The following is an 8,074-nucleotide window of genomic DNA, read 5'->3' on the forward strand; positions in this document are numbered from 1 at the left end:
CTCACCAACCTCTAAAAGTTGAGGGAATTTTTTTCGCCAAAATAAATGTGGATACATCAATTTACCCACACATAATAAATGTGAATAATGTAATAAATTTGTCTCATTTAATCACCCACACATATTACCATTGTGTGTGGGTACTTTAAGTGTGGGTAAGTTTATAAATAATTCCCCACATATACGTAACATTTATTAACGTGTGGGCAATATAGTCTAAAAAACTGACACATCAGCTAATGTTTGGATACCCACACATATATAACATTTATAATTATGTGTGGGTAAGTTTATAAACAATTACCCACACATGCTTAATATTTATTAATATGTGTGGGTAATATATTCCAAAGTAAATGCCACATCAGCTAGAATTTTATCGAAAAATATCCCACCAAGCTCTAAAAGTGGAGGGAATTTTTTCTGTCAAAATAAGTATGGGAATATCAATTTACCCACACATAATAAATGTCGATAATGTAACGAGTTTATCTAATTTAATTACCCACACATATTACTATTATGTGTGGGTAAATACCTACATATAATATGTGTAGATAATTTATGTGTGGGTAAAACCCTCAAATTCTTGTAGTGTTAGTCAGGAGGCCTTCAATTGTGTCTCTTGTGGAATTTCAAAAATTATAGCAGAGGTATAAGGACTTAGGAAAAGTGACGAAGAGAAATCCAAGGCGTTGAAACATTTGTCTTAGATGTTGCATGCACTCTTGCAAACCCCTGGACAAGTCCACGCCACCAAGCCTTCTACTTCGGGGGGAATTAGGATCGACGCCTCTCCCATGTAAACTCTAGCATCACCACTACAATAGTCACCACAGTCCTTGGTGGCCCTGCCAAAGTCACAATCGCACGCCTTTACGCCCAAGGAATTGTACGTGGAAAGGTGTAGGAATACCAACAAGGGAGCTGTATGATAGGAGATAGTGATGAGCACTACCATCACTAAAGGTGTGCGAAGGCCAGCATGGGACTCTAATCCTGGAGCCCTCCTAGCTTCATGGAGTTTCGAGATTAAGAATTTAATTAAAGAAGTCTTTGAACAGAAGATGGCTGTGACAGCTCATGGTGATAAGTAGCCTTGAAGAGTCTCATTTTCTGTGAAAATATTGAGCCACTCCCTTCCTCTGAAGTTCAAGCTCCTGTAGTTGCCTGAGTTTACGGGAAGGTGATATTCTATTCTTCATGCTCAACAATTTCTTAAATGTATTCCTAGTTCTTAGACTTATCAAAAGAGGACTATGATTTGTCAATCAGTGGACCAGCACATGGGCTACTACCACTGTTAGCATGGGATGCTAATAGGAATGGGATGGTGTATCACACGCCACATTGCATGTGATGAATATAGTAGACATGTGAGTGGGTGTTGGTAGAACATCCAATGAATATGAGATCTACAACTAATCATATGGCTTGAGGATTAATGATCTGTCGCTGGCTCTCGATTGTGTATCTGGTCTTTGAACTAGAGGTGACATAGTGTCTTGTGCATTGGTGTCAGAGATTTACCGTTGAGCAGAATCATCTTGTGGAAGAGATGGGGATGTTCTCTGTGTAATCTCTGTGCGGCGGTGTATGGAGATAGATGTTCGTCAATGAGATCTATTGACCTTCATTGGACGGAGGCATACATCTTGTGTGGTCTGTGTTGGTGGTGTATGGATCACACCTTGTAAGATTAGACCCAATTATCGAGTCCTATGAGTTTAATTAGTCCATGGGTTTTACTCGATTGGGATGTCAGTAGAAGGACTATAGTGCACAGTAATAGAGAAGCCTTAATAGGTTCGTATGGAGTTGGACGTTATTGCCATTAGGATCGTCCTGAATCATGGCGGCTAAAGAATAATTAGGATCTTTAAGGGTGCTCTGGGGATTTGGAGAAATCCTCTAGGTAGGTCGATGGGGTTGGCCGACATTAAGGAGTTGATGTGTCCTGATTGTTACATGGTTGTGAACGTAAAAAGTTACACGCATACTGAGTAATGTATTGGATTAGTGATCCGTAGTTATTAGTGTGCTCCTCGTCACTGAGGGTCAGTGATGTTGGTTGCTATTATGTGTGGGACACATGGATCTATGGATTTGGGAGATCACTTGCATTAATGGTTAGTGCAAAGGCTATTAAATGTTAATAGCGGGGTTGGGGTATGAAATATGAGAAGTAGGCGGAGTTGGTATCTTCAACCAGTTCAGTAGATTGAACTTCCACCGCTTTGTTGCTTTAGATCATTAAATGCTTTGATGTTTTGCATGATGAGAGGTATGGGTTAAAGGGAAGCTTGGATAAGAAGAGAATAGGCTCTTGTAGAAATTGGAAAGGGTTTGGAGAAGGTTTGGGATGGCTACTCCTTTCTTCATCTTCTTCTTCCTTCTTCCTTTCTTGTTTCTTCTTCTTCTTCTCAAGCTACAACCATATCTTTTTCTTGCTCCAAAGATTAGCTAGTGCAACTTGCTCTTTTTCTTTTCCCATTAGATCCAAATGTTGGACAACCAAGGTATAACCAATAAGGGATCGCGAAACATCTTTGAGTCACCTCCATCGAGAAGGTTCTAGCACAACTCCGTTGAAGGGTTCCGTAAGCATCTCAGGCTTGGCCTTACTAGGTCCTTTGCATTTGGAGAGGCGGGTGGTCACCTAAACGTTGTTGGTTCGAGAAAGCTTGTTCGACAAGGAAAAAGAGTTATCACTTGGACAATCGGCACCAACATTCACCGAAAGGTATATCGATAAAACCCTTTATGGCATGGGTTTATTTGTTTATGCATATGGATGATACATACTGAGTCTTGGAAGGATTGTTTTCGCTTCCACTATGCGTTGCTTTAATGTATGTTTTGGTTTTGAAAAATATTTTAAAACCTCTTAATCCTTGCATTGATCCACACATGGTTGGTTTTTGGCCTCAGGCCATTATTTCCTTTCAATATTTCTTCAAATGACCAATTGGCATACGTGTTAACTAAAGGATTATCTACAACTATATGCCATAGATTGATCAACAAGATTGGAATGTATAGAATCCACTCACATTCTTAAGGGGGAGTGTCAATGAAGAAGAGGCTAATAATGTCCTTATTCTCGAGTAAGATCATATCAGTTTGATTCTTATTTTGATTAACTTTTCTTTCTAAGAAATAGTGTGTATTTTCTAGCAGATAGATTGTTGTAATTTTTTATATTTTGTTGTATCTTAAATTGTATAGGTTTCCAAATATGAACTTAGAAACTTTCCTATTTTGTGTTTTAGAAACTTTCTAGTTTGGCAGAAAGTTTTGTATATAATTTCATCTATCCCTTCAAAGGGAAATAAGATTGAAAGCATCTTTCACATCTTTCTTGACAAGTATAAACAAAATTTTACTCGATTACAAATTCAAGCATTTGATTACATCAAAATACCTAAGACTTAACAATTTTCTGAAGGATATATACTCGATTATAAATGAGATTTACTCGAGTACATTTAGACAATTACTCGATTACAAATTTTAAGTACTCGGTTAATTTTGTTAAACTAGAAACTTGCATTATCTACTCAACTACAAAAGTATATTTAGTGAAGTATAAGCTTAAGCTTACTCTAATACAAATAAACCTTACTCGATTAAAAGATAGGCCTTATTTGTTTTGGCTTTCAGGCTTATTTTAATGTTTTCGTTACTTGATTATACAACATTTGTACTTGAATAAAAGATTGAATATAAAGAATTACTCGATTGCATAGAACTTTATACTCAATTGAAAGAATAAACTTTCTAACATGATATGTCTAATCGATGATTTACTCAAGTAACATAAGATTGTACTCGATTAAGAAAACTAATATACTCGATTCATTTATAGGCATTACTCGATTATTTTCACTAACATTTGCTATCTCTAGTACACTGTTTTGATCTTCAACAAATATTATCTTATTTTTTCATCAATTCAAAACTTAACAAATTACTCAATAGTTAGAATCAATAAATTCTAGAAGTATATCACCTTTTTGGACACGATCCCTAATAAAATGATGTTTAATTTCAATATGCCTAGTCCTAGAGTGAAATAATGGATTTTTAGTTAAAGTAGTTGCACTTGTGTGTGTCATATTTTAAGGGAACATGAACTAAATAAATTCCATAGTCTTCTAATTGATGTTTAATCCAAAACACCTATACACAACAATTTCTGTAGCCATATGCTTGGCTTCGATAAATGAGAGCAATGGTATTTTGTAACTGTAACATCCCTGAATATTGGGGTAAACAATAATTATTAAGTTTTGCTATTGGAAGTCCATATTGAGTATTTGAGAGTTTGGGAGGGATAAAATATATATATATATAGTAAAAATAATAAAAATAATAATAGAAACCATAATAATAATAATAATAATAATAATAATAATGATAATAAAAGAGTAAATCAAATTAAATTAATTAATTAATTAATGTGTACATATATGTGTGTGTATGCGTGTGCGTGGCCTTGTCTTGGTCGTTCTTTTTTGTGGCTTAAAAGCCACTTGAATTTTGTATAAAATGGAATCTTGGGCAGCAAGTTGGAAGCCATTAAAGGCTTCAATTGAAGGCATTCTAGGGATGAGGTGAGCATGAGAAATTAAGGAAGAAGAAGACGCGGCAGTTGCGAGAAATGGAAAAAAATTTGAGGAAAAATCAAGAAATTTTGGGGTTTAATTAGAGTTTAAATGGTCAGGTAAGTGGGATAAATTATTAGGGGTCTCGTATGCCTACATTATAATTTTTACACGGTTAAATCTAGGTATTTTGGAGCCGTAATCTTATTAATTTCTATAAAATATTTTACTTTGCAGCGGGAGTGCAAGGAAAGCCAGAATCAGCCAAATAAAGACAAGCTCCTAACCCTCTTCTCGTGTTCTTTATTTCCCGTGAAAGTCTCCGTGGTTTTTCGTATTTTATTCTTTCCCTAACTGTGACTCGGTTCCACGCAATAATAATAATAATCCACGTGGTAACTACCCTATGACTTATATTTTATTAATGAATTTATTATTAATGGAATGAGCTAAGCAGTGATTTCTTGGTGTCTTTCATTTTGATCGTCATGGAGCTTCGTATCGCTCCGTTTCCCTTGGCAATGATGCCGAACCTGTGGGGCTAAGTTCTTAGAAAGTGGCTATGGTCAAGGTTATGGGGTTCTGTTAATAAGTTATCATGAATGTGGAGATGGTTTCCTTTGTATGATAATAGATGAGAACGTGAATGACATAATGGTGTCTATGTTGTCATAAGTAAAGTGTGCGAAATGATGGGTTTAAGTGACTAAGTTTAATGTGTGTCTTAAGGGTATGGGGTACAAAGCCACTAACTATCGACCGTAGGTCGTGGCACCAGTCATCAGCTGTTACGATAAGCGCTAGACAGGCCAGAAGAGCTAGTACTTCTAGATTCTCGCCTTGGTTTGTGCATATTATGATGTGTGTGTTGCATAGGGACTGGGTTGCACTCACTAGTGGGACATGCTTTGTGTGTGATGGGATGTGTGAGCATTTGCATGACCCAGTTGATCTAAGAGCCAATTTGGGTACCCTAGGTGTTCATATGCATTTTAAGCATGCCGCATGTGTGTATTCCAATGTGGGTGTAGCATGGCCTGATACTTGGTTTATAGGGGCCTTGCCATCATGTTTATGCTGCAGAAGCCATTGCATTTCTTATGTGTTGCATTGCATGATTCTATTGTTACTGTTATTCTGGGTGGGAGTATTGTGCCAGTCCGGGTGTAACACCCCAAGTTTAAAAATCCTAAACCTAGATGTGTTAACATTTACTTCACTTTAAATGCGGAAATAAAATAAATTTATCTTCAAATTATCTCTTTTTACTTCCTTTATTTACCACACACACACACACATATATATATATTTATTTATTTATTTCATATTTTATTTTAAAAAGAATTTTATAGAAGTTTCAGCGGAGTCTCCCCTGTAAATTTGACTTAGCTAACCTGTAAAGGGACACCGCATCCACAACTATAGAAATATTAACTAAGTAAGTAAATAACTCTGTCCAAATAGAAGATTTGAGTCCAATCAGACCAAAACTATCATATTCGAAATCTCAAAATTAAACAATTAAAGAAAGGGGTAAATAAATGATTAACGAACAAGTGTTATAAACCACAAGTCCAAAACTAAAACCACATGCCATGGATTACTGGGTGAGTCTGCCTCCAAGCGATCTCCTCAACTCATCTAGCTCTCATCACCTGAAACGAGGGAAAACTAAAAGGGTGAGCTAAAGCTCAGCAAGTAAACTCCATGCACATGATGCATGCTTGTGACATGCAAGGTTTGAATAAATTTTGAAAACTACATCCCCATTTACTTTAACTTCTCAAAACATTTCATTTCTATTGTGAGCTCATAGGGTGTGTCATCTAGCCAATCAAAATGCAATGGGCAATTCTTATTTGGAACTAGATTCATTCCACCGATGGTACCACAAAGCGACAAAAATTTCTTTCCACTTTCAACTTTCACATTCACATTACTTTATCAATCGAGTGCGCTGGTCCCCCATGCCCCATTTCCCACTCACATTATTCATGGCATAGATATTCACCAATTTCCTTTTAAACTTGAGTTACATATCTTTGAAAGAAAATTTGCACCTTTACACATCTTTCCTTTGAAAACATTTAACTTTCTCAAATCAATACCTATGCGTGTTCATTGATGCAATGGCATGATATATATATATATGTACATGCTTAATCATTTTCATTGTATGTAAGGAAATGACACAAGTAATGAAAAGATTTAGCATTAAATACCTGCAAGCCAACCACTAAGCACAATTTTTCCACATTAACCGTTCCATATGAGTGAAAATTAGAGAGAGTTTACTTACTTGAAGTCTTTAAAGTTCACTCCTTGGATTTGCAAGTGGAAGAGTCTTAGAGGCCCACGACGTCAATGTGCCAAAAATCCTAGTTCATTATCAATGACGTTAAATTTTTTTTTTCAATAATCTTTACCTTCTAAACATGACTCCAATTCACTATTATTTTTCTTAAGTTAATTTATTATGATACTATATGTATAAATAGTATTAAATGAAAAAAATATAAAGAAAATATTTACAATATAAACCTACTAGTGAAACATTACCCATTTATGAATCTAAACCGTTGGCCCTTACGAAGACAAACATAAATTGAAATTCTTAGCACCAAAATCACGTGAATCCAATTTTGTGAGCTAAATAACTCATAGAGATACATTCTCAATTAAATTCACATCAAGATTTAGATTACAAGACCCTCAAAATATTTTTCCAAATTCACAAACAGAATTTATTTTTTTCTTTTCTGGCAGCATGCAGTAAAATATTTCAAAAATCATTTAAAAATAGGAAACGATATCATAAAATTATAAAATTTACACAGGATTTAGTAAACTCGTATAAGTTCATCATAAAAAAATGAGCTCATTATAGCAACGTTTGGGGTTCCAAAATATTTTTCTATCCTCCAAAAATACTGTTCTCGTATGAATCTGTCAATGTATACGAAAGATGTCATAAAAACTTATACAAGCATCCAAATGAGGTCATTCCAAGTCCAGATGATAGACAACTCATAGGGGTTCATTTTCCAAGAATCTCCCCAAAATTTGACATATACAATTTTTAGCGAATTTTTAAAGTAAGAGTAGAAAAGCTGTTAAATCTAGGCAGTATTATTGTTCCATTAGATCTATCAAAATTTCATGCCTCTATAATACCCAATCAATATTAAATCAAACCAATCATATGTATTCTGCCACATCTATGTATATATATTGTATGTAAAATACCCATCTTATTAAAGGTAGATTTTAGGAAAAATTAAATAAAAGGATAGTTACCTCTTTTTTTCTTCTTTTTCTTCTTCTTCTTCTTCTTCTTCTTCTTCTAGGGGAGAAGTGATATGTGGGTTGAGAGAGAAGAGAAAAGTGAGATGGGTGAAGGAGAGAGGGAAGTGAGATGGGTGAGGGAGAGACGTGAGGTTTGGGGAGGGGAAAGATATATTAGGGTT

Source organism: Diospyros lotus, chromosome 9 (assembly GCF_014633365.1).
Source record: "Diospyros lotus cultivar Yz01 chromosome 9, ASM1463336v1, whole genome shotgun sequence".
Lineage (NCBI taxonomy): Eukaryota > Viridiplantae > Streptophyta > Magnoliopsida > Ericales > Ebenaceae > Diospyros > Diospyros lotus.